Source organism: Corvus hawaiiensis, unplaced genomic scaffold (assembly GCF_020740725.1).
Source record: "Corvus hawaiiensis isolate bCorHaw1 unplaced genomic scaffold, bCorHaw1.pri.cur scaffold_32_ctg1, whole genome shotgun sequence".
In the NCBI taxonomy this organism is placed as follows: Eukaryota; Metazoa; Chordata; class Aves; order Passeriformes; family Corvidae; genus Corvus; species Corvus hawaiiensis.
The window spans coordinates 4,228,933-4,256,622 of record NW_025963366.1 but is presented as its reverse complement, the minus strand read 5'-3'; positions in this window follow the sequence as shown (position 1 = coordinate 4,256,622).

Sequence of the window (27,690 nt, the reverse complement as noted above, 5' to 3'; positions counted from 1 at the left end):
TCCTTCTCTTGGCCCTAGAGTTTATCTGGAGGAAAAGGAGCCTGAGGAGAGAGGAGCGTGAAGAAGAAAACGATGGTGCCGATGAAGAGGAAGTCAGAAATGCGGCTGCAAACCAAGAAGAAGATGTTGGAAATGAAGAAGAAGAAGAAGCCAATGCTGCCAACCGCGAGGAAGTCAACAATGATGATGGCAATGTACAGGAAGTCGGCAATGTTGCTGCAAATGAAGAAGACGATGTTGGAAATGAAGTTGTCCGTGAGGCTGCAAATGCAGAAAACAACAATGATGCTGCCAATGGAGTCCAAGAAGAAGAGCACGAGGGCGAAGATAACATAGGAAGGATTGCAATGGAGCGCATCCAGTGGCCTGTACAGGACCTGCAGGAAGGCTGTGAGTGGACAACTGACCTGATGGACAATTTTGCCATTTACTTTGGCCACGTCTTGTGCAACAGTTTCTACCCGGTGCTGCAACGAGCCATCGGGGTGGGCAGTGCCTTCGAAGGTTGGAGTCCCCGTGAGCAGGATGTTGTGTACCGTGTGCTGGTAGCCATGAATCCTCCCCGAGGCCACTCCTTCCAGCTGGAGCTGGACACTGCGGGGCAGAGGCGCGGGAGGAACTTCCGCGTCCGCGTGCAGCTGGAGTGCACCTGCAGCAGGGAGCAGCAGGGGGAGAACATGCTGTGCTTCCTGCACCAGCCCCAGGAGGTGCTGAGGAGCAATCAGGATGCCAGCCTCCTACACACCCTGTGCACCGGCTCCTACCTCGACGTGCAGAAAACTGCCCGCTGGTTCTACCAACTGGTGAGAGCAATCTGGCCGGCTTTGCCTCAGTCCCACAATTGGCATTTAGTGCTGCTGCCCTCCAGACGCTCCTGCCAATTCCAGGTGAGCAACGGCGCAGCAAGCTTCCGCATTGAGGTGCTGTTTGGGGTGCGGCAAGGCGACTCAGACATCTTTGTGAGCAGCCAGCCTAGGGAGGCCTGCACGCCAAGCACAACATGGCCGGAGAGCTACGCCGTGGCAGAGATGAAGTTCTTCAAGTGCATCGCCAGGCAGGCCCCCCCTGACAGCTTGCACCTCAAATGCCTGCAGTTCTTCAGCTGTCTGCAGCTGGGCTCCGGCTTTTCCACCTACACCATCAAGACCATTGTCATGCACCTCCTGTCCATCATCCCCGTGTCACGGTGGCGCAGGAGAGATTTTGTCAGGCGACTGGTGGATATCAGCGAGGGCCTGCGCTTCTGCGTGCAAGTGAGATGCCTCAACCACTTCATTGTGGGCAACCGGAGCCTTCCTGGGGAGATCAGGGTTCCCCCAGAGGTGCAAATGGCCGAGACGTGCAATCTCTTCCACCACCTGGTGATGGATCCCGTTGCCCACTCCCAGGCGATGAGTGAGTACGTGGACCTGCGAAAGCGGTTCACACGAACCCTGAACGATGAGCACTGAAAGAGCTTCTCCACCTTAGAGCTGTGCTTGTGGGGCCGGCAGCTGGCCGCAGAGAAGCCCCTCATTGTACAGGGGAAAAGAGGGAACAATGTGGGACACAGAGAGGGAAGGGAAAACGCTGTGCAGCAGCACTCTGCCAGCAGAAGCAGCAGCAGCAGCGGTGTCATCTCAGCAGTCTCCTCAGCACCGCATGCACTGATGACCAGGTTGGCTACCCAGATCGGGGACCACGCAAGAGGAAATACTCCGATTCCCTTTTGTGTTCTCTGGGCTCTGTGGGCAGAATCTGCTCCCTGGGCTGCAGCTGACGCAGACCTGAGCGTGCAGAATGTGGAGAGGGCACTGCTCAAGAGGCAGTGGGAATTGCTGCCACACCTTTCCTCTAGAGCAAAAGAACTTTCGGGGAGTCAAAGCTGATGGAGCTGAAGAGGCCGTGGCCAGGGGCCTTGTGAGAGAGACTCCCATTAGCACCAGGCCTTGTGGCTGCCCCCAACTCTTTCTTGGACTCCACTTTCCCTCTGAGAGCTTCACCTTGTGCAAAGATGCGGATCTCCAAATCCCAGAAGAGTTAACGTTTGGAAGGAGCACCGGTGGGATCATCTTGGCCAGGGCTGCTCCAGCAGGGTCTTCCCGCTGCGCCTTGCAAAGGGTTGCCTTCAGATGGTTCTTGACTATCTGCGCTCAGGGAGACTCCACAACCTCTGGGCAATGTGCTGCAGTGCTCGCTCACTGCGCTGAATGCCAGATGTGCTGCACAGCTGCTTGAAGTCAGCAAAGAATTGAAGGGGCTGCTTGAGAAAAACATCAGCGGGGCCTCTCAGCTCTCTTGCCCCTGGCTGCAGCAAGGCCTAAGCACAGAATGACGTCTGCAGTGAAGCAGAGGCCTCTCGGCCCCATGTTGTTTCCCTGAGGCCCAGAAGAGCACCTGCACCTCTCTAGCGCCATCGGCCTCACTGCCCTTCACTGCGCAGAACAAGCTGTCGTACAAATCTGGTCCTTCTAGGAGAAGAGGATGCGTGCAAAGACTCTGGCCCAGGTCCCACGGCCTCTCCTGCCGCCTCAGCAGGTGCAGGGCCACAGCAGGGTTGATTCTACCTCCTCGTATCATTTCCATCTCCAAAACAAGTCACCCAGATCTGCACTAAGCCCTACTTGCATATGACCTTTGCCACTCCTGAGGACACGCACAAACAGAGCGCCTGCCTCTGTTTTTTTGGTGGCCTTTTTGGTGGCCAAAGCCACCAAAGCCCAGCTGTAACGTGCAATTGTTCCCGGCCTTTGGCAAGGGCCAAAACTTAGAGGAGGAAAGAAGCAGGAATGTGGGACAGAAAAAGGAAACAGAAACAGGCAACAAAAGACCAAGAGGAACAATCAGCGCCGCTTGCCCGCCATCAGCCAATGGACGGTATCTCTCCTTTGTTGGAGTGAAAGCTCCTCTGGACTCAGGCCCAGAGGGAAGCCAAAGCACAGGGGTTGAATTAAAAGGTTTGCACAAGCTGTGATGCAAGAAGCCACAGCAAAGTGAAATAGAAAGATAGATTTTTTAACTTTTAGTAGAAATATATGCTAAGTGCCTTAAGAATTTAAAAGCTGTCACAGAGACCTTAAACACAGTGCTTGCTGCAGCAGGGTTACCTTTTCACGGAATTGTTTCCTTTCGACAAAATATAGATAGAATTATACTGTTCACATTTTTTAGATGGAGTGTTCACATAAACAAGAAGAACTGATAGAAACTGTATACGCAAATCTGTGTAATACCTATGTAACACTTGTGTAAGACTTACGATTGTAAGAATTAGACCAGGATAGGTTAAGAAAAGAAAAACCAGAATCATGTGTTAATCTTATTGGTCAATTAACAAATATAATCCACCCTTCTGCAAGAAAAAGCATATATGGAGCATATAGAGGATATAGAAGAAGCGGGTTTTGCCTGCTGTTGCTGCTGCTGCTTGGCTTTATCATGTAACCCCCTTTGAACTCGGCCTTCAAGAAAGCTATGAGACTATGAAATAAAGAACTTAGCAGAACAGCAGCCTCCTCTGCTCTTTTAGCCTGGTCCGAGAAGGAAGGGTACCCCTTTAAAAGCTCCACACTCCTTGTCCCCGGAAGGGACACCTTTGGGTCCGACTGTGTCGGAGCTGGCCTGAAACTGTGTCTATATAAGAATCTAGATTTTTATTTCATAGATGTATATATATTGTTTATACATAGCGTATACTCTAAAGTTTATTAATGATCATATATAATAGTAAAGTATAATAAAACAAAGCAATATACTAATCTAAGTAATAGAAAAGATACCAAATACATCCTTATTCTATGATAAAATAGAATGAAAATGATAAAATGATCATCTAGATGAAATATGCGAAAAAATAATTAGAAAGGGTTGAGTAGGTCATCAGTTTTAAATAATAACCATAGAACACATATTTAGTGTCACTATCTGTTGTGACACATATTAATGCTCTTAGTGCATTTATGTCTGGAAAGATTTTAAGAAAATAGATCTATTTATTACATCTCTATGATAGATTACCTAGATGATATTATTTTTTGCACAAGTCAAGCCTTGTATAGTGTCGCTATCTGCTGGGACATCTACTCATGCTCTGCAGTTAGTGCATTTAGGAGTGGAAGGCCAGAAGCTGCTTTGTCCTTGCTTCAAGAAACGACAATATGCCAGAATCTGGAGCGTGCAAGACTTGATTGATCTCAGCCAGACCCAGAGCACTGGTAAATCTCAGGCGCTGGCAAGCTGGGCTCGTGAACAGTGTCCTTGAACTCAGCCCAATTTACCGTGCTGAAGTGGTTCTAAGCAGAAATGAAGGCCAGCTGCCCCAAGTGATCTGTGATCACAGAATCACAGAAGGCCTTGGCTTGGAAGGCTCCTTGAAAATCGTCTTGTTGCAAGCCTGCTGCCAAGGGCAGGGACACCTCCCACTAGGCCAGGTTGCTCCAAGCCCCGTCCAAGCTGGCCTGGAACACTGCCAGCCATGGGGCAGCCACAGCTTCTGTGGGCAGCGTGGGCCAGGGCCTCGCCAGCCTCCGAGGCCAGAATTTCTTGCACATCTCCAGCCTAAGCCCACCCTCTGTCAGTGGCAAGCCACTGCCCCTGGGGCTGTGCCTCCAGGCCCTTGGGAACAGCCCCTCTGCAGGTCTCGGCTGGGCCTCGTGCAGGGACTGAAAGGCCGCAGGAAGGTGCCCCCGGAGAAGCCCTTGGAGAGCACTGGGGCCACGAGTGCCACCATCAGGGCAGCAGGCAGGGCCTGGCGCGGCCGGCGGGGCCAAAGGGCACAGGGCACAGGGCGCTGAGGCCCTGCCAGCCGGAGCTGGCAGCTCCGCTGGGCGGCCAGCCGGCAGAGAGCCGTGGGAGATGCGTGCAGCAGCAAGGACCCGGGGCTTCTTGATGGGTCAGAAAGCAGAGAAGAGCTTGAGAATGGTCCCCAAAGGATTAGGGCCTCTCCTTGTGCAGAAAAGAATTCACAACACCCGAGGTTTAGTCTGGAAAAGACACACAGGAGTCCTGTCGTCTCATTGCAATAAAGGCAGAGGCCATGGGACATTTCTCATGGCGTGTCTCCAATTGCTGTGGGGCGCAGCCTCCTTTTTGATCCTAATTTCCAGGTGCATCACCCTCTTCCTTCCCCCGTTGCCTGAGGTACTCGGAAGGTACAGACTTCCCAAATCGCCGTCTCTATGGCCCCCTCTAATATGCACCCTCTGGTTTCTTTAGATACACATATAGAACCAAACACTATTCTTAACTCTCTTAAGCCTTTGTTCTTCTTCTCTAAGTTCAGGAATTTCACACGGCCTTGGCTGAGCAACAGTGCGTGCCAATCGGTAACATTTTCTAGAAGGGAGAACTTCTTTTGTGCCTTCCCTAGCTGTGAGTCCCTGGCCCTATCGACAAGCACATTCATGCGGTCTGTGTGTCAAGACAAGTTTCTCTTCTTCCTTTCATCCCCCTCCAAAAAGGTAGCGAGATCAAGAGCTCAACTGAAGTGCTTCCTCGCCACTTCATGCAGCATGGACAACAAAGTGCAGCCGCTGGGAATGGTTGCAGGTTGGGAAAAGCGGGACATGGTTGCCATGCCAGAGCCATGGTGGGATGAGTCCCACACTGGAGCGCTGTAGCCGATGGCTAGAAAGCCTTCAGAAGGGACAGGCAAGGAAGGAGAGCTGCTGGGGTCGGTGTCTGTGTAAGGGAGGGTTCCAACTGTCTCGAGCTTCATGCTGGTGCTGATGGGGTTGAGTATTCATGGGCGAAGGCCAACAAGGCAGATTTCGTGGAGGGGCTCTGGTATAAAGCAGACAGGCAGCGTGAAGAGGCAGGCAAGATATTCCCTGAGTAGCCGGGAGAAATGTCAGCATCACTCGCCCTTGCTCTCTTTGGAGAGTTCAGTGGAGCAGCTCTAAGTTTCCTGGAGTCTTGGGATGAGTTTTGGGCCCCTCCCCTCAAGCATGACCTTGAGAGGCTGGAGTGTGTGCAGAGAAGGGAAGGGAAGGGAAGGGAAGGGAGCTGGCCAAGAGGCTGGAGAAGAAGTCTGATGAGCAGGGGCTGAGGGAGCTGCAGGGGCTGACACTGGAGAAGGGCAGGATCAGAGAGGAACCTTCTCACTTCCTGCAACTCCCAGACAGGAGGGTGGAGCTAATGCAGGTCAGGCTCTGCTCGCAGGGAACAAGGGACAGGACAAGAGGAAATGGCCTCAAGTTGTGCCAGGAGTGCTTTAGATTGGGTATTAGGGCAAAGGCTCTCCTCTGAAAGGGTTGTCAAGCACTGGCACAGGCTGCCCACGGAATTGGGGCGATTGCCATGCCTGCAGGCACTTAAGGAATGTGTGGATGTGGCACCTGGGGACATGGCGGACAAGGCGGGCTTGTCAGTGTCTCAGGTTTGTGTCCTCCGCCTTGATGGCAGGACAAAGGTGGGGCAGGACACAGCCCAGATGCTGGCAGCTGTGAGCTGACTGCAGCCGTACAGATGAGCCTTCCACGTTGGCTAGCAGCGGTGCTGGCAGCTGAGCCATTGGCCCCACGCCCCGTTCCCCTGCTGCAGAAGCCTTTTAGGCTCAAGCTGGGGCGGGCCAGGGGGGTCGGCGGCTCTCCCAGCTCTTGAGCACAAGGTGAGAAAAGAGAAAGGGTGTTACCCATCAAGCCCTTGAAATGAGCCACGGTAACAGAGGAAAGAGAGGGCCAAAGGCACCATTTGGAGAGCCATCTAGGCAGCAGCCAGAGCGCACCACTCAAATGCACGTGGGCAACTTGGCAAATGCCACAGGTTTTCCTGGGGGGAAAAAGCTCCAAACAAAACACAAGCCAAACCCCAAAGCATAGCATGAGTCTTTGAGTTTGCTGCCATTTAGGAGAGAAGCTGCTGTGCAGTGCTGCTGGCCTCTTCTCTGCACACTCATTGTCCTTGCTCGTCTCGGGGGCCTACAAAGGCAGAGGAAGGCTTCTTTCTGCTCTTGCCTGGGCAGAGAGCAAAGAGCCTTGGGCTGCCCAGTTGCTGTCAGCAAGGAGAGCTGCTGAAAGTCGCACCAAGGCACGCAGCCTTCCCCTGCAAGGCTCCAGAGATACAAGGGCAGAAAGCTGCAGCCCAAGCTGTATTGCATTAGCACCTTGCTGAGCTTGTGTGTCCTCTGGCATCCTTCAGGGCGGGCAGTGGAAATGGGAGCTGCTTCCTTAGGGAATTCAGGCTTTGCCCAAAGTGGGGCCTTGCTGAAGGCAAAGGCCAAGGAAGGGCTCTCCCTTGTGCTGCTGGTGCCATGGAAGGCCCCAGAGCAAGAGGGCATTTCTTGGCTGCAGGGATCCCGTCTTCACAGCCTGGCCTTGCAGCTTAGCAAAGTCCACACGGACATGCTGGCACATTCCAGCACTGACTTGCACTCCAAACCCTGACATTTTCTTCAAGGCAAATTCCCATTTTTCCTTCTGCTTGGAAGGGCACGGATTGCCTTGCTTGATGGATTTGGCAGAAAGCTTCTCCCCACATGGTGTGGGAAGCCAGAATACAGAGAATACTTCTCTGCCTCTTTTGAAGGGTTCTACCCCCGTGGACAACATTGTCTTTGACCTTCGGCCATGGAGAAAATTGCCTAGCCTCTGGGAAGAATTAGAATCTACAATGGTGTGAATTAGGTGACAGAATACTATGTAAGATTGTCACAGGGTGAAAAATTTAGAGGTTTTGCGGTTATTAGTATAGGAAGTAGATAAAAGCAGAAAACATCCACATGGAGGATTGTTATTGTTCTCCAGACCTTCTTCTTCTTCTCCATCTACTCCATATTCTGCGGCAGAAGTGGTCTGGGATGATTTGACAGGGAATTCCTCAGTTCCTGCCAGCATGACTAGGTGATTTATTAGACAGTGGTAGAGAAGTGAAAAGACCTTGCGTTGTAAGTTTTCATTGGGTAATTTACCTTTCAACGGGCTGCGAAATCTTGATAATTTGGCTTTTGCTGCATTCTCTGCTTCATGCTATGTCTGGGTCACGTCAGTGGCTTGTACTTTCCTGATAAGACTTAATAAACAACTATCTGAAGGCTGAGAAAGCCAAAGGTCCTGTTTGTCTCTGACTCCTGGCAAAGGCTCTAAAAAGTCTCCCCCACAAGGGCAGACACAATTAAGGCGAGGACTGCGTCAACATGGAAACGCTTCCTGGCAGCCCAAAACTCTTCTGCCCACCGACAAGCCATTTGCTGCCACTGGATGACGGGAACGACAGAGCAAAAGCATCACCTTTCTCTCTTCTGGGAGGAGCTGGTTTCACAGCGCAAGCTCCTGACACGGTGCAGATGGTCCCTGAAGGGAGCTTGTAGCCAGCTGCAACCTCCCTTCTATTAGCCCGGGCAACAAAGCGTATTTGGACCAGAGGAAATGAGCTCAAGTTGTGCCACGGGAGCTTTAGATTGGATCTCCAGGAACTATTCCCTCAATAAAGAGCACCTCAAGCTTGGGAACAGGCTGCCTAGCAGAAATGGCGGCGTCAGCACCCTCAGCAAGGTTTAAAAGTCACGTGCATGTGGCATTTGGGGAGCTGGCTGATCAGTGGAGTAGGCAGTGTTAAGTTTGCGGTTGGACTGTGTGATCTTCAGGGTCTTTTTCAACCTCGACCACTCAGAGCTTCAAGTGTAGCTCAAGCAGTGTGGAGTCAAGGGTGCCTTCCAGCATGGATATCTAGGAGATTGCCAGTGGGGAGCAGCTGATAAGAAAGACCAAAGGAAGAGCAAGGGGAGTTCTTCCAAGAAGATTCACTCCAAAGCAGCCTTAACCAGTACACCAGGGCCACTCTGAGCGCCTGAGCTGGGCTGGGGACAAAGGGTGGTGCTGGCCTGGCTGTGCTGTGCTGTGACCCCTGTGACATGCCGGGCGACGTGTCACAATGGGGGCAGCTCTAAAAGGCCCCAGCAGGTAACGCTGGCCCTGTATTGCTTGGGCAAGCGGTGAGTGCACACGTGGCGGGGAGGCTGGGCTGGGGACGAGGGCCGGGGCGGAAACGCTGCACCCGAGGCTGGCTTGTCCCCCCGCATGCAGGGACAGCCCCTCATATGGGAGAGCCTTGGGCAGGGCACGGTGCCGCTGCTGCTGCTGCTGGGGCAGCGGGACAGGCCTTGCTGCCTGCCAGCTGTCTGGGGCCCTGTCCTTCCCGGCCCCAGATGCCTGTGATTGCCGTCCCTGCTGCCCCCAGTGGCAGCTGCCTCCCTCCCCGCCCCACTCAAGGCCTTCTCTCCATCCTCCTGCAGACCATGGGTCACTGGCTATTCTGGCTCTTGCTCTTGCAAAGCCTTATCCCGTACCCGCAGCCCGCGGGAGATGCTTTGCATGAGGCCAGGCGTCTGAGCATGGAGGTGCATGCGATGCACCAGGAAGTGGAGAGGATTCTTCTGGAGCGGGAGGTGGAGCAGCTTATGCTGAGGCAGAGTGGAGGGGCCTGGGGAGACCTGCCGTGGTCTGCCTTGCAGCACTGGCAGGTCTGGGATTTTGCTGGGCTCCTGCTCCTTCTCTTGGCCCTAGAGTTTATCTGGAGGAAAAGGAGCCTGAGGAGAGAGGAGCGTGAAGAAGAAAACGATGGTGCCGATGAAGAGGAAGTCAGAAATGCGGCTGCAAACCAAGAAGAAGATGTTGGAAATGAAGAAGAAGAAGAAGCCAATGCTGCCAACCGCGAGGAAGTCAACAATGATGATGGCAATGTACAGGAAGTCGGCAATGTTGCTGCAAATGAAGAAGACGATGTTGGAAATGAAGTTGTCCGTGAGGCTGCAAATGCAGAAAACAACAATGATGCTGCCAATGGAGTCCAAGAAGAAGAGCACGAGGGCGAAGATAACATAGGAAGGATTGCAATGGAGCGCATCCAGTGGCCTGTACAGGACCTGCAGGAAGGCTGTGAGTGGACAACTGACCTGATGGACAATTTTGCCATTTACTTTGGCCACGTCTTGTGCAACAGTTTCTACCCGGTGCTGCAACGAGCCATCGGGGTGGGCAGTGCCTTCGAAGGTTGGAGTCCCCGTGAGCAGGATGTTGTGTACCGTGTGCTGGTAGCCATGAATCCTCCCCGAGGCCACTCCTTCCAGCTGGAGCTGGACACTGCGGGGCAGAGGCGCGGGAGGAACTTCCGCGTCCGCGTGCAGCTGGAGTGCACCTGCAGCAGGGAGCAGCAGGGGGAGAACATGCTGTGCTTCCTGCACCAGCCCCAGGAGGTGCTGAGGAGCAATCAGGATGCCAGCCTCCTACACACCCTGTGCACCGGCTCCTACCTCGACGTGCAGAAAACTGCCCGCTGGTTCTACCAACTGGTGAGAGCAATCTGGCCGGCTTTGCCTCAGTCCCACAATTGGCATTTAGTGCTGCTGCCCTCCAGACGCTCCTGCCAATTCCAGGTGAGCAACGGCGCAGCAAGCTTCCGCATTGAGGTGCTGTTTGGGGTGCGGCAAGGCGACTCAGACATCTTTGTGAGCAGCCAGCCTAGGGAGGCCTGCACGCCAAGCACAACATGGCCGGAGAGCTACGCCGTGGCAGAGATGAAGTTCTTCAAGTGCATCGCCAGGCGGGCCCCCCCTGACAGCTTGCACCTCAAATGCCTGCAGTTCTTCAGCTGTCTGCAGCTGGGCTCCGGCTTTTCCACCTACGCCATCAAGACCATTGTCATGCACCTCCTGTCCATCATCCCCGTGTCACGGTGGCGCAGGAGAGATTTTGTCAGGCGACTGGTGGATATCAGCGAGGGCCTGCGCTTCTGCGTGCAAGTGAGATGCCTCAACCACTTCATTGTGGGCAACCGGAGCCTTCCTGGGGAGATCAGGGTTCCCCCAGAGGTGCAAATGGCCGAGACGTGCAATCTCTTCCACCACCTGGTGATGGATCCCGTTGCCCACTCCCAGGCGATGAGTGAGTACGTGGATCTGCGAAAGCGGTTCACACGAACCCTGAACGATGAGCACTGAAAGAGCTTCTCCACCTTAGAGCTGTGCTTGTGGGGCCGGCGGCTGGCCGCAGAGAAGCCCCTCATTGTACAGGGGAAAAGAGGGAACAATGTGGGACACAGAGAGGGAAGGGAAAACGCTGTGCAGCAGCATTCTGCCAGCAGAAGCAGCAGCAGCAGCGGTGTCATCTCAGCAGTCTCCTCAGCACCGCATGCACTGATGACCAGGTTGGCTACCCAGATCGGGGACCACGCAAGAGGAAATACTCCGATTCCCTTTTGTGTTCTCTGGGCTCTGTGGGCAGAATCTGCTCCCTGGGCTGCAGCTGACGCAGACCTGAGCGTGCAGAATGTGGAGAGGGCACTGCTCAAGAGGCAGTGGGAATTGCTGCCACACCTTTCCTCTAGAGCAAAAGAACTTTCGGGGAGTCAAAGCTGATGGAGCTGAAGAGGCCGTGGCCAGGGGCCTTGTGAGAGAGACTCCCATTAGCACCAGGCCTTGTGGCTGCCCCCAACTCTTTCTTGGACTCCACTTTCCCTCTGAGAGCTTCACCTTGTGCAAAGATGCGGATCTCCAAATCCCAGAAGAGTTAACGTTTGGAAGGAGCACCGGTGGGATCATCTTGGCCAGGGCTGCTCCAGCAGGGTCTTCCCGCTGCGCCTTGCAAAGGGTTGCCTTCAGATGGTTCTTGACTATCTGCGCTCAGGGAGACTCCACAACCTCTGGGCAATGTGCTGCAGTGCTCGCTCACTGCGCTGAATGCCAGATGTGCTGCACAGCTGCTTGAAGTCAGCAAAGAATTGAAGGGGCTGCTTGAGAAAAACATCAGCGGGGCCTCTCAGCTCTCTTGCCCCTGGCTGCAGCAAGGCCTAAGCACAGAATGACGTCTGCAGTGAAGCAGAGGCCTCTCGGCCCCATGTTGTTTCCCTGAGGCCCAGAAGAGCACCTGCACCTCTCTAGCGCCATCGGCCTCACTGCCCTTCACTGCGCAGAACAAGCTGTCGTACAAATCTGGTCCTTCTAGGAGAAGAGGATGCGTGCAAAGACTCTGGCCCAGGTCCCACGGCCTCTCCTGCCGCCTCAGCAGGTGCAGGGCCACAGCAGGGTTGATTCTACCTCCTCGTATCATTTCCATCTCCAAAACAAGTCACCCAGATCTGCACTAAGCCCTACTTGCATATGACCTTTGCCACTCCTGAGGACACGCACAAACAGAGCGCCTGCCTCTGTTTTTTTGGTGGCCTTTTTGGTGGCCAAAGCCACCAAAGCCCAGCTGTAACGTGCAATTGTTCCCGGCCTTTGGCAAGGGCCAAAACTTAGAGGAGGAAAGAAGCAGGAATGTGGGACAGAAAAAGGAAACAGAAACAGGGAACAAAAGACCAAGAGGAACAATCAGCGCCGCTTGCCCGCCATCAGCCAATGGACGGTGTCTCTCCTTTGTTGGAGTGAAAGCTCCTCTGGACTCAGGCCCAGAGGGAAGCCAAAGCACAGGGGTTGAATTAAAAGGTTTGCACAAGCTGTGATGCAAGAAGCCACAGCAAAGTGAAATAGAAAGATAGATTTTTTAACTTTTAGTAGAAATATATGCTAAGTGCCTTAAGAATTAAAAAGCTGTCACAGAGACCTTAAACACAGTGCTTGCTGCAGCAGGGTTACCTTTTCACGGAATTGTTTCCTTTCGACAAAATATAGATAGAATTATACTGTTCACATTTTTTAGATGGAGTGTTCACATAAACAAGAAGAACTGATAGAAACTGTATACGCAAATCTGTGTAATACCTATGTAACACTTGTGTAAGACTTACGATTGTAAGAATTAGACCAGGATAGGTTAAGAAAAGAAAAACCAGAATCATGTGTTAATCTTATTGGTCAATTAACAAATATAATCCACCCTTCTGCAAGAAAAAGCATATATGGAGCATATAGAGGATATAGAAGAAGCGGGTTTTGCCTGCTGTTGCTGCTGCTGCTTGGCTTTATCATGTAACCCCCTTTGAACTCGGCCTTCAAGAAAGCTATGAGACTATGAAATAAAGAACTTAGCAGAACAGCAGCCTCCTCTGCTCTTTTAGCCTGGTCCGAGAAGGAAGGGTACCCCTTTAAAAGCTCCACACTCCTTGTCCCCGGAAGGGACACCTTTGGGTCCAACTTGTGTCGGAGCTGGCCTGAAACTGTGTCTATATAAGAATCTAGATTTTTATTTCATAGATGTATATATATTGTTTATACATAGCGTATACTCTAAAGTTTATTAATGATCATATATAATAGTAAAGTATAATAAAACAAAGCAATATACTAATCTAAGTAATAGAAAAGATACCAAATACATCCTTATTCTATGATAAAATAGAATGAAAATGATAAAATGATCATCTAGATGAAATATGCGAAAAAATAATTAGAAAGGGTTGAGTAGGTCATCAGTTTTAAATAATAACCATAGAACACATATTTAGTGTCACTATCTGTTGTGACACATATTAATGCTCTTAGTGCATTTATGTCTGGAAAGATTTTAAGAAAATAGATCTATTTATTACATCTCTATGATAGATTACCTAGATGATATGATTTTTTGCACAAGTCAAGCCTTGTATAGTGTCGCAATCTGCTGGGACATCTACTCATGCTCTGCAGTTAGTGCATTTAGGAGTGGAAGGCCAGAAGCTGCTTTGTCCTTGCTTCAAGAAACGACAATATGCCAGAATCTGGAGCGTGCAAGACTTGATTGATCTCAGCCAGACCCAGAGCACTGGTAAATCTCAGGCGCTGGCAAGCTGGGCTCGTGAACAGTGTCCTTGAACTCAGCCCAATTTACCGTGCTGAAGTGGTTCTAAGCAGAAATGAAGGCCAGCTGCCCCAAGTGATCTGTGATCACAGAATCACAGAAGGCCTTGGCTTGGAAGGCTCCTTGAAAATCGTCTTGTTGCAAGCCTGCTGCCAAGGGCAGGGACACCTCCCACTAGGCCAGGTTGCTCCAAGCCCCGTCCAAGCTGGCCTGGAACACTGCCAGCCATGGGGCAGCCACAGCTTCTGTGGGCAGCGTGGGCCAGGGCCTCGCCAGCCTCCGAGGCCAGAATTTCTTGCACATCTCCAGCCTAAGCCCACCCTCTGTCAGTGGCAAGCCACTGCCCCTGGGGCTGTGCCTCCAGGCCCTTGGGAACAGCCCCTCTGCAGGTCTCGGCTGGGCCTCGTGCAGGGACTGAAAGGCCGCAGGAAGGTGCCCCCGGAGAAGCCCTTGGAGAGCACTGGGGCCACGAGTGCCACCATCAGGGCAGCAGGCAGGGCCTGGCGCGGCCGGCGGGGCCAAAGGGCACAGGGCACAGGGCGCTGAGGCCCTGCCAGCCGGAGCTGGCAGCTCCGCTGGGCGGCCAGCCGGCAGAGAGCCGTGGGAGATGCGTGCAGCAGCAAGGACCCGGGGCTTCTTGATGGGTCAGAAAGCAGAGAAGAGCTTGAGAATGGTCCCCAAAGGATTAGGGCCTCTCCCTGTGCAGAAAAGAATTCACAACACCCGAGGTTTAGTCTGGAAAAGACACACAGGAGTCCTGTCGTCTCATTGCAATAAAGGCAGAGGCCATGGGACATTTCTCATGGCGTGTCTCCAATTGCTGTGGGGCGCAGCCTCCTTTTTGATCCTAATTTCCAGGTGCATCACCCTCTTCCTTCCCCCGTTGCCTGAGGTACTCGGAAGGTACAGACTTCCCAAATCGCCGTCTCTATGGCCCCCTCTAATATGCACCCTCTGGTTTCTTTAGATACACATATAGAACCAAACACTATTCTTAACTCTCTTAAGCCTTTGTTCTTCTTCTCTAAGTTCAGGAATTTCACACGGCCTTGGCTGAGCAACAGTGCGTGCCAATCGGTAACATTTTCTAGAAGGGAGAACTTCTTTTGTGCCTTCCCTAGCTGTGAGTCCCTGGCCCTATCGACAAGCACATTCATGCGGTCTGTGTGTCAAGACAAGTTTCTCTTCTTCCTTTCATCCCCCTCCAAAAAGGTAGCGAGATCAAGAGCTCAACTGAAGTGCTTCCTCGCCACTTCATGCAGCATGGACAACAAAGTGCAGCCGCTGGGAATGGTTGCAGGTTGGGAAAAGCGGGACATGGTTGCCATGCCAGAGCCATGGTGGGATGAGTCCCACACTGGAGCGCTGTAGCCGATGGCTAGAAAGCCTTCAGAAGGGACAGGCAAGGAAGGAGAGCTGCTGGGGTCGGTGTCTGTGTAAGGGAGGGTTCCAACTGTCTCGAGCTTCATGCTGGTGCTGATGGGGTTGAGTATTCATGGGCGAAGGCCAACAAGGCAGATTTCGTGGAGGGGCTCTGGTATAAAGCAGACAGGCAGCGTGAAGAGGCAGGCAAGATATTCCCTGAGTAGCCGGGAGAAATGTCAGCATCACTCGCCCTTGCTCTCTTTGGAGAGTTCAGTGGAGCAGCTCTAAGTTTCCTGGAGTCTTGGGATGAGTTTTGGGCCCCTCCCCTCAAGCATGACCTTGAGAGGCTGGAGTGTGTGCAGAGAAGGGAAGGGAAGGGAAGGGAGCTGGCCAAGAGGCTGGAGAAGAAGTCTGATGAGCAGGGGCTGAGGGAGCTGCAGGGGCTGACACTGGAGAAGGGCAGGATCAGAGAGGAACCTTCTCACTTCCTGCAACTCCCAGACAGGAGGGTGGAGCTAATGCAGGTCAGGCTCTGCTCGCAGGGAACAAGGGACAGGACAAGAGGAAATGGCCTCAAGTTGTGCCAGGAGTGCTTTAGATTGGGTATTAGGGCAAAGGCTCTCCTCTGAAAGGGTTGTCAAGCACTGGCACAGGCTGCCCACGGAATTGGGGCGATTGCCATGCCTGCAGGCACTTAAGGAATGTGTGGATGTGGCACCTGGGGACATGGCGGACAAGGCGGGCTTGTCAGTGTCTCAGGTTTGTGTCCTCCGCCTTGATGGCAGGACAAAGGTGGGGCAGGACACAGCCCAGATGCTGGCAGCTGTGAGCTGACTGCAGCCGTACAGATGAGCCTTCCACGTTGGCTAGCAGCGGTGCTGGCAGCTGAGCCATTGGCCCCACGCCCCGTTCCCCTGCTGCAGAAGCCTTTTAGGCTCAAGCTGGGGCGGGCCAGGGGGGTCGGCGGCTCTCCCAGCTCTTGAGCACAAGGTGAGAAAAGAGAAAGGGTGTTACCCATCAAGCCCTTGAAATGAGCCACGGTAACAGAGGAAAGAGAGGGCCAAAGGCACCATTTGGAGAGCCATCTAGGCAGCAGCCAGAGCGCACCACTCAAATGCACGTGGGCAACTTGGCAAATGCCACAGGTTTTCCTGGGGGGAAAAAGCTCCAAACAAAACACAAGCCAAACCCCAAAGCATAGCATGAGTCTTTGAGTTTGCTGCCATTTAGGAGAGAAGCTGCTGTGCAGTGCTGCTGGCCTCTTCTCTGCACACTCATTGTCCTTGCTCGTCTCGGGGGCCTACAAAGGCAGAGGAAGGCTTCTTTCTGCTCTTGCCTGGGCAGAGAGCAAAGAGCCTTGGGCTGCCCAGTTGCTGTCAGCAAGGAGAGCTGCTGAAAGTCGCACCAAGGCACGCAGCCTTCCCCTGCAAGGCTCCAGAGATACAAGGGCAGAAAGCTGCAGCCCAAGCTGTATTGCATTAGCACCTTGCTGAGCTTGTGTGTCCTCTGGCATCCTTCAGGGCGGGCAGTGGAAATGGGAGCTGCTTCCTTAGGGAATTCAGGCTTTGCCCAAAGTGGGGCCTTGCTGAAGGCAAAGGCCAAGGAAGGGCTCTCCCTTGTGCTGCTGGTGCCATGGAAGGCCCCAGAGCAAGAGGGCATTTCTTGGCTGCAGGGATCCCGTCTTCACAGCCTGGCCTTGCAGCTTAGCAAAGTCCACACGGACATGCTGGCACATTCCAGCACTGACTTGCACTCCAAACCCTGACATTTTCTTCAAGGCAAATTCCCATTTTTCCTTCTGCTTGGAAGGGCACGGATTGCCTTGCTTGATGGATTTGGCAGAAAGCTTCTCCCCACATGGTGTGGGAAGCCAGAATACAGAGAATACTTCTCTGCCTCTTTTGAAGGGTTCTACCCCCGTGGACAACATTGTCTTTGACCTTCGGCCATGGAGAAAATTGCCTAGCCTCTGGGAAGAATTAGAATCTACAATGGTGTGAATTAGGTGACAGAATACTATGTAAGATTGTCACAGGGTGAAAAATTTAGAGGTTTTGCGGTTATTAGTATAGGAAGTAGATAAAAGCAGAAAACATCCACATGGAGGATTGTTATTGTTCTCCAGACCTTCTTCTTCTTCTCCATCTACTCCATATTCTGCGGCAGAAGTGGTCTGGGATGATTTGACAGGGAATTCCTCAGTTCCTGCCAGCATGACTAGGTGATTTATTAGACAGTGGTAGAGAAGTGAAAAGACCTTGCGTTGTAAGTTTTCATTGGGTAATTTACCTTTCAACGGGCTGCAAAATCTTGATAATTTGGCTTTTGCTGCATTCTCTGCTTCATGCTATGTCTGGGTCACGTCAGTGGCTTGTACTTTCCTGATAAGACTTAATAAACAACTATCTGAAGGCTGAGAAAGCCAAAGGTCCTGTTTGTCTCTGACTCCTGGCAAAGGCTCTAAAAAGTCTCCCCCACGAGGGCAGACACAATTAAGGCGAGGACTGCGTCAACATGGAAACGCTTCCTGGCAGCCCAAAACTCTTCTGCCCACCGACAAGCCATTTGCTGCCACTGGATGACGGGAACGACAGAGCAAAAGCATCACCTTTCTCTCTTCTGGGAGGAGCTGGTTTCACAGTGCAAGCTCCTGACACGGTGCAGATGGTCCCTGAAGGGAGCTTGTAGCCAGCTGCAACCTCCCTTCTATTAGCCCGGGCAACAAAGCGTATATGGACCAGAGGAAATGAGCTCAAGTAGTGCCACGGGAGCTTTAGATTGGATCTCCAGGAACTATTCCCTCAATAAAGAGCACCTCAAGCTTGGGAACAGGCTGCCTAGCAGAAATGGCGGCGTCAGCACCCTCAGCAAGGTTTAAAAGTCACGTGCATGTGGCATTTGGGGAGCTGGCTGATCAGTGGAGTAGGCAGTGTTAAGTTTGCGGTTGGACTGTGTGATCTTCAGGGTCTTTTTCAACCTCGACCACTCAGAGCTTCAAGTGTAGCTCAAGCAGTGTGGAGTCAAGGGTGCCTTCCAGCATGGATATCTAGGAGATTGCCAGTGGGGAGCAGCTGATAAGAAAGACCAAAGGAAGAGCAAGGGGAGTTCTTCCCAGAAGATTCACTCCAAAGCAGCCTTAACCAGTACACCAGGGCCACTCTGAGCGCCTGAGCTGGGCTGGGGACAAAGGGTGGTGCTGGCCTGGCTGTGCTGTGCTGTGACCCCTGTGACATGCCGGGCGACGTGTCACAATGGGGGCAGCTCTAAAAGGCCCCAGCAGGTAACGCTGGCCCTGTATTGCTTGGGCAAGCGGTGAGTGCACACGTGGCGGGGAGGCTGGGCTGGGGACGAGGGCCGGGGCGGAAACGCTGCACCCGAGGCTGGCTTGTCCCCCCGCATGCAGGGACAGCCCCTCATATGGGAGAGCCTTGGGCAGGGCACGGTGCCGCTGCTGCTGCTGCTGGGGCAGCGGGACAGGCCTTGCTGCCTGCCAGCTGTCTGGGGCCCTGTCCTTCCCGGCCCCAGATGCCTGTGATTGCCGTCCCTGCTGCCCCCAGTGGCAGCTGCCTCCCTCCCCGCCCCACTCAAGGCCTTCTCTCCATCCTCCTGCAGACCATGGGTCACTGGCTATTCTGGCTCTTGCTCTTGCAAAGCCTTATCCCGTACCCGCAGCCCGCGGGAGATGCTTTGCATGAGGCCAGGCGTCTGAGCATGGAGGTGCATGCGATGCACCAGGAAGTGGAGAGGATTCTTCTGGAGCGGGAGGTGGAGCAGCTTATGCTGAGGCAGAGTGGAGGGGCCTGGGGAGACCTGCCGTGGTCTGCCTTGCAGCACTGGCAGGTCTGGGATTTTGCTGGGCTCCTGCTCCTTCTCTTGGCCCTAGAGTTTATCTGGAGGAAAAGGAGCCTGAGGAGAGAGGAGCGTGAAGAAGAAAACGATGGTGCCGATGAAGAGGAAGTCAGAAATGCGGCTGCAAACCAAGAAGAAGATGTTGGAAATGAAGAAGAAGAAGAAGCCAATGCTGCCAACCGCGAGGAAGTCAACAATGATGATGGCAATGTACAGGAAGTCGGCAATGTTGCTGCAAATGAAGAAGACGATGTTGGAAATGAAGTTGTCCGTGAGGCTGCAAATGCAGAAAACAACAATGATGCTGCCAATGGAGTCCAAGAAGAAGAGCACGAGGGCGAAGATAACATAGGAAGGATTGCAATGGAGCGCATCCAGTGGCCTGTACAGGACCTGCAGGAAGGCTGTGAGTGGACAACTGACCTGATGGACAATTTTGCCATTTACTTTGGCCACGTCTTGTGCAACAGTTTCTACCCGGTGCTGCAACGAGCCATCGGGGTGGGCAGTGCCTTCGAAGGTTGGAGTCCCCGTGAGCAGGATGTTGTGTACCGTGTGCTGGTAGCCATGAATCCTCCCCGAGGCCACTCCTTCCAGCTGGAGCTGGACACTGCGGGGCAGAGGCGCGGGAGGAACTTCCGCGTCCGCGTGCAGCTGGAGTGCACCTGCAGCAGGGAGCAGCAGGGGGAGAACATGCTGTGCTTCCTGCACCAGCCCCAGGAGGTGCTGAGGAGCAATCAGGATGCCAGCCTCCTACACACCCTGTGCACCGGCTCCTACCTCGACGTGCAGAAAACTGCCCGCTGGTTCTACCAACTGGTGAGAGCAATCTGGCCGGCTTTGCCTCAGTCCCACAATTGGCATTTAGTGCTGCTGCCCTCCAGACGCTCCTGCCAATTCCAGGTGAGCAACGGCGCAGCAAGCTTCCGCATTGAGGTGCTGTTTGGGGTGCGGCAAGGCGACTCAGACATCTTTGTGAGCAGCCAGCCTAGGGAGGCCTGCACGCCAAGCACAACATGGCCGGAGAGCTACGCCGTGGCAGAGATGAAGTTCTTCAAGTGCATCGCCAGGCAGGCCCCCCCTGACAGCTTGCACCTCAAATGCCTGCAGTTCTTCAGCTGTCTGCAGCTGGGCTCCGGCTTTTCCACCTACACCATCAAGACCATTGTCATGCACCTCCTGTCCATCATCCCCGTGTCACGGTGGCGCAGGAGAGATTTTGTCAGGCGACTGGTGGATATCAGCGAGGGCCTGCGCTTCTGCGTGCAAGTGAGATGCCTCAACCACTTCATCGTGGGCAACCGGAGCCTTCCTGGGGAGATCAGGGTTCCCCCAGAGGTGCAAATGGCCGAGACGTGCAATCTCTTCCACCACCTGGTGATGGATCCCGTTGCCCACTCCCAGGCGATGAGTGAATACGTGGATCTGCGAAAGCGGTTCACACGAACCCTGAACGATGAGCATGAAAGAGCTTCTCCACCTTAGAGCTGTGCTTGTGGGGCCGGCAGCTGGCCGCAGAGAAGCCCCTCATTGTACAGGGGAAAAGAGGGAACAATGTGGGACACAGAAAGGGAAGGGAAAACGCTGTGCAGCAGCACTCTGCCAGCAGAAGCAGCAGCAGCAGCGGTGTCATCTCAGCAGTCTCCTCAGCACCGCATGCACTGATGACCAGGTTGGCTACCCAGATCGGGGACCACGCAAGAGGAAATACTCCGATTCCCTTTTGTGTTCTCTGGGCTCTGTGGGCAGAATCTGCTCCCTGGGCTGCAGCTGACGCAGACCTGAGTGTGCAGAATGTGGAGAGGGCACTGCTCAAGAGGCAGTGGGAATTGCTGCCACACCTTTCCTCTAGAGCAAAAGAACTTTCGGGGAGTCAAAGCTGATGGAGCTGAAGAGGCCGTGGCCAGGGGCCTTGTGAGAGAGACTCCCATTAGCACCAGGCCTTGTGGCTGCCCCCAACTCTTTCTTGGACTCCACTTTCCCTCTGAGAGCTTCACCTTGTGCAAAGATGCGGATCTCCAAATCCCAGAAGAGTTAACGTTTGGAAGGAGCACCGGTGGGATCATCTTGGCCAGGGCTGCTCCAGCAGGGTCTTCCCGCTGCGCCTTGCAAAGGGTTGCCTTCAGATGGTTCTTGACTATCTGCGCTCAGGGAGACTCCACAACCTCTGGGCAATGTGCTGCAGTGCTCGCTCACTGCGCTGAATGCCAGATGTGCTGCACAGCTGCTTGAAGTCAGCAAAGAATTGAAGGGGCTGCTTGAGAAAAACATCAGCGGGGCCTCTCAGCTCTCTTGCCCCTGGCTGCAGCAAGGCCTAAGCACAGAATGACGTCTGCAGTGAAGCAGAGGCCTCTCGGCCCCATGTTGTTTCCCTGAGGCCCAGAAGAGCACCTGCACCTCTCTAGCGCCATCGGCCTCACTGCCCTTCACTGCGCAGAACAAGCTGTCGTACAAATCTGGTCCTTCTAGGAGAAGAGGATGCGTGCAAAGACTCTGGCCCAGGTCCCACGGCCTCTCCTGCCGCCTCAGCAGGTGCAGGGCCACAGCAGGGTTGATTCTACCTCCTCGTATCATTTCCATCTCCAAAACAAGTCACCCAGATCTGCACTAAGCCCTACTTGCATATGACCTTTGCCACTCCTGAGGACACGCACAAACAGAGCGCCTGCCTCTGTTTTTTTGGAGGCCTTTTTGGTGGCCAAAGCCACCAAAGCCCAGCTGTAACGTGCAATTGTTCCCGGCCTTTGGCAAGGGCCAAAACTTAGAGGAGGAAAGAAGCAGGAATGTGGGACAGAAAAAGGAAACAGAAACAGGCAACAAAAGACCAAGAGGAACAATCAGCGCCGCTTGCCCGCCATCAGCCCATGGACGGTATCTCTCCTTTGTTGGAGTGAAAGCTCCTCTGGACTCAGGCCCAGAGGGAAGCCAAAGCACAGGGGTTGAATTAAAAGGTTTGCACAAGCTGTGATGCAAGAAGCCACAGCAAAGTGAAATAGAAAGATAGATTTTTTAACTTTTAGTAGAAATATATGCTAAGTGCCTTAAGAACTAAAAAGCTGTCGCAGAGACCTTAAACACAGTGCTTGCTGCAGCAGGGTTACCTTTTCACGGAATTGTTTCCTTTCGACAAAATATAGATAGAATTATACTGTTCACATTTTTTAGATGGAGTGTTCACATAAACAAGAAGAACTGATAGAAACTGTATACGCAAATCTGTGTAATACCTATGTAACACTTGTGTAAGACTTACGATTGTAAGAATTAGACCAGGATAGGTTAAGAAAAGAAAAACCAGAATCATGTGTTAATCTTATTGGTCAATTAACAAATATAATCCACCCTTCTGCAAGAAAAAGCATATATGGAGCATATAGAGGATATAGAAGAAGCGGGTTTTGCCTGCTGTTGCTGCTGCTGCTTGGCTTTATCATGTAACCCCCTTTGAACTCGGCCTTCAAGAAAGCTATGAGACTATGAAATAAAGAACTTAGCAGAACAGCAGCCTCCTCTGCTCTTTTAGCCTGGTCCGAGAAGGAAGGGTACCCCTTTAAAAGCTCCACACTCCTTGTCCCCGGAAGGGACACCTTTGGGTCCGACTGTGTCGGAGCTGGCCTGAAACTGTGTCTATATAAGAATCTAGATTTTTATTTCATAGATGTATATATATTGTTTATACATAGCGTATACTCTAAAGTTTATTAATGATCATATATAATAGTAAAGTATAATAAAACAAAGCAATATACTAATCTAAGTAATAGAAAAGATACCAAATACATCCTTATTCTATGATAAAATAGAATGAAAATGATAAAATGATCATCTAGATGAAATATGCGAAAAAATAATTAGAAAGGGTTGAGTAGGTCATCAGTTTTAAATAATAACCTGTTGGGGTCCCTCCCCTGCCGTGTAGCCCTGGGAGAGGGGCCCTGAGGGCACAGACACGGGGCTTCCCTGCCCCTGCTCAGCCTCGTTCCCATTGGTTGGTTTGTGTCCCCTGCGCGGGCAGAAGGACCCTTGGTCCCGTGACTGGAACAGTTCCTGGGCAGAGCTCCGGCCATGCGGCTGGAGAAATAAACATCTCTCTGAAACAGCTAGCAAGAATCTGTCTGTCTATATATATATTTCCTTTCCACGGGACTCCTGGTTTGATATATGCGTGTTGCAGGATCCCCACTGCAACAATAACCATAGAACACATATTTAGTGTCACTATCTGTTGTGACACATATTAATGCTCTTAGTGCATTTATGTCTGGAAAGATTTTAAGAAAATAGATCTATTTATTACATCTCTATGATAGATTACCTAGATGATATTATTTTTTGCACAAGTCAAGCCTTGTATAGTGTCGCTATCTGCTGGGACATCTACTCATGCTCTCTGCAGTTAGTGCATTTAGGAGTGGAAGGCCAGAAGCTGCTTTGTCCTTGCTTCAAGAAACGACAGTATTCCAGAATCTGGAGCGTGCAAGACTTGATTGATCTCAGCCAGACCCAGAGCACTGGTAAATCTCAGGCGCTGGCAAGCTGGGCTCGTGAACAGTGTCCTTGAACTCAGCCCAATTTACCGTGCTGAAGTGGTTCTAAGCAGAAATGAAGGCCAGCTGCCCCAAGTGATCTGTGATCACAGAATCACAGAAGGCCTTGGCTTGGAAGGCTCCTTGAAAATCGTCTTGTTGCAAGCCTGCTGCCAAGGGCAGGGACACCTCCCACTAGGCCAGGTTGCTCCAAGCCCCGTCCAAGCTGGCCTGGAACACTGCCAGCCATGGGGCAGCCACAGCTTCTGTGGGCAGCGTGGGCCAGGGCCTCGCCAGCCTCCGAGGCCAGAATTTCTTGCACATCTCCAGCCTAAGCCCACCCTCTGTCAGTGGCAAGCCACTGCCCCTGGGGCTGTGCCTCCAGGCCCTTGGGAACAGCCCCTCTGCAGGTCTCAGCTGGGCCTCGTGCAGGGACTGAAAGGCCGCAGGAAGGTGCCCCTGGAGAAGCCCTTGGAGAGCACTGGGGCCACGAGTGCCACCATCAGGGCAGCAGGCAGGGCCTGGCGCGGCCGGCGGGGCCAAAGGGCACAGGGCACAGGGCGCTGAGGCCCTGCCAGCCGGAGCTGGCAGCTCCGCTGGGCGGCCAGCCGGCAGAGAGCCATGGGAGATGCGTGCAGCAGCAAGGACCCGGGGCTTCTTGATGGGTCAGAAAGCAGAGAAGAGCTTGAGAATGGTCCCCAAAGGATTAGGGCCTCTCCCTGTGCAGAAAAGAATTCACAACACCCGAGGTTTAGTCTGGAAAAGACACACAGGAGTCCTGTCGTCTCATTGCAATAAAGGCAGAGGCCACGGGACATTTCTCATGGCGTGTCTCCAATTGCTGTGGGGCGCAGCCTCCTTTTTGATCCTAATTTCCAGGTGCATCACCCTCTTCCTTCCCCCGTTGCCTGAGGTACTCGGAAGGTACAGACTTCCCAAATCGCCGTCTCTATGGCCCCCTCTAATATGCACCCTCTGGTTTCTTTAGATACACATATAGAACCAAACACTATTCTTAACTCTCTTAAGCCTTTGTTCTTCTTCTCTAAGTTCAGGAATTTCACACGGCCTTGGCTGAGCAACAGTGCGTGCCAATCGGTAACATTTTCTAGAAGGGAGAACTTCTTATGTGCCTTCCCTAGCAGTGAGTCCCTGGCCCTATCGACAAGCACATTCACGCGGTCTGTGTGTCAAGACAAGTTTCTCTTCTTCCTTTCATCCCCCTCCAAAAAGGTAGCGAGATCAAGAGCTCAACTGAAGTGCTTCCTCGCCACTTCATGCAGCATGGACAACAAAGTGCAGCCGCTGGGAGTGGTTGCAGGTTGGGAAAAGCGGGACATGGTTGCCATGCCAGAGCCATGGTGGGATGAGTCCCACACTGGAGCGCTGTAGCCGATGGCTAGAAAGCCTTCAGAAGGGACAGGCAAGGAAGGAGAGCTGCTGGGGTCGGTGTCTGTGTAAGAGAGGGTTCCAACTGTCTCGAGCTTCATGCTGGTGCTGATGGGGTTGAGTATTCATGGGCGAAGGCCAACAAGGCAGATTTCGTGGAGGGGCTCTGGTATAAAGCAGACAGGCAGCGTGAAGAGGCAGGCAAGATATTCCCTGAGTAGCCGGGAGAAATGTCAGCATCACTCGCCCTTGCTCTCTTTGGAGAGTTCAGTGGAGCAGCTCTAAGTTTCCTGGAGTCTTGGGATGAGTTTTGGGCCCCTCCCCTCAAGCATGACCTTGAGAGGCTGGAGTGTGTGCAGAGAAGGGAAGGGAAGGGAAGGGAGCTGGCCAAGAGGCTGGAGAAGAAGTCTGATGAGCAGGGGCTGAGGGAGCTGCAGGGGCTGACACTGGAGAAGAGCAGGATCAGAGAGGAACCTTCTCACTTCCTGCAACTCCCAGACAGGAGGGTGGAGCTAATGCAGGTCAGGCTCTGCTCGCAGGGAACAAGGGACAGGACAAGAGGAAATGGCCTCAAGTTGTGCCAGGAGTGCTTTAGATTGGGTATTAGGGCAAAGGCTCTCCTCTGAAAGGGTTGTCAAGCACTGGCACAGGCTGCCCACGGAATTGGGGCGATTGCCATGCCTGCAGGCACTTAAGGAATGTGTGGATGTGGCACCTGGGGACATGGCGGACAAGGCGGGCTTGTCAGTGTCTCAGGTTTGTGTCCTCCGCCTTGATGGCAGGACAAAGGTGGGGCAGGACACAGCCCAGATGCTGGCAGCTGTGAGCTGACTGCAGCCGTACAGATGAGCCTTCCACGTTGGCTAGCAGCGGTGCTGGCAGCTGAGCCATTGGCCCCACGCCCCGTTCCCCTGCTGCAGAAGCCTTTTAGGCTCAAGCTGGGGCGGGCCAGGGGGGTCGGCGGCTCTCCCAGCTCTTGAGCACAAGGTGAGAAAAGAGAAAGGGTGTTACCCATCAAGCCCTTGAAATGAGCCACGGTAACAGAGGAAAGAGAGGGCCAAAGGCACCATTTGGAGAGCCATCTAGGCAGCAGCCAGAGCGCACCACTCAAATGCATGTGGGCAACTTGGCAAATGCCACAGGTTTTCCTGGGGGGGGAAAGCTCCAAACAAAACACAAGCCAAACCCCAAAGCATAGCATGAGTCTTTGAGTTTGCTGCCATTTAGGAGAGAAGCTGCTGTGCAGTGCTGCTGGCCTCTTCTCTGCACACTCATTGTCCTTGCTCGTCTCGGGGGCCTACAAAGGCAGAGGAAGGCTTCTTTCTGCTCTTGCCTGGGCAGAGAGCAAAGAGCCTTGGGCTGCCCAGTTGCTGTCAGCAAGGAGAGCTGCTGAAAGTCGCACCAAGGCACGCAGCCTTCCCCTGCAAGGCTCCAGAGATACAAGGGCAGAAAGCTGCAGCCCAAGCTGTATTGCATTAGCACCTTGCTGAGCTTGTGTGTCCTCTGGCATCCTTCAGGGCGGGCAGTGGAAATGGGAGCTGCTTCCTTAGGGAATTCAGGCTTTGCCCATAGTGGGGCCTTGCTGAAGGCAAAGGCCAAGGAAGGGCTCTCCCTTGTGCTGCTGGTGCCATGGAAGGCCCCAGAGCAAGAGGGCATTTCTTGGCTGCAGGGATCCCGTCTTCACAGCCTGGCCTTGCAGCTTAGCAAAGTCCACACGGACATGCTGGCACATTCCAGCACTGACTTGCACTCCAAACCCTGACATTTTCTTCAAGGCAAATTCCCATTTTTCCTTCTGCTTGGAAGGGCACGGATTGCCTTGCTTGATGGATTTGGCAGAAAGCTTCTCCCCACATGGTGTGGGAAGCCAGAATACAGAGAATACTTCTCTGCCTCTTTTGAAGGGTTCTACCCCCGTGGACAACATTGTCTTTGACCTTCGGCCATGGAGAAAATTGCCTAGCCTCTGGGAAGAATTAGAATCTACAATGGTGTGAATTAGGTGACAGAATACTATGTAAGATTGTCACAGGGTGAAAAATTTAGAGGTTTTGCGGTTATTAGTATAGGAAGTAGATAAAAGCAGAAAACATCCACATGGAGGATTGTTATTGTTCTCCAGACCTTCTTCTTCTTCTCCATCTACTCCATATTCTGCGGCAGAAGTGGTCTGGGATGATTTGACAGGGAATTCCTCAGTTCCTGCCAGCATGACTAGGTGATTTATTAGACAGTGGTAGAGAAGTGAAAAGACCTTGCGTTGTAAGTTTTCATTGGGTAATTTACCTTTCAACGGGCTGCAAAATCTTGATAATTTGGCTTTTGCTGCATTCTCTGCTTCATGCTATGTCTGGGTCACGTCAGTGGCTTGTACTTTCCTGATAAGACTTAATAAACAACTATCTGAAGGCTGAGAAAGCCAAAGGTCCTGTTTGTCTCTGACTCCTGGCAAAGGCTCTAAAAAGTCTCCCCCACGAGGGCAGACACAATTAAGGCGAGGACTGCGTCAACATGGAAACGCTTCCTGGCAGCCCAAAACTCTTCTGCCCACCGACAAGCCATTTGCTGCCACTGGATGACGGGAACGACAGAGCAAAAGCATCACCTTTCTCTCTTCTGGGAGGAGCTGGTTTCACAGTGCAAGCTCCTGACACGGTGCAGATGGTCCCTGAAGGGAGCTTGTAGCCAGCTGCAACCTCCCTTCTATTAGCCCGGGCAACAAAGCGTATATGGACCAGAGGAAATGAGCTCAAGTAGTGCCACGGGAGCTTTAGATTGGATCTCCAGGAACTATTCCCTCAATAAAGAGCACCTCAAGCTTGGGAACAGGCTGCCTAGCAGAAATGGCGGCGTCAGCACCCTCAGCAAGGTTT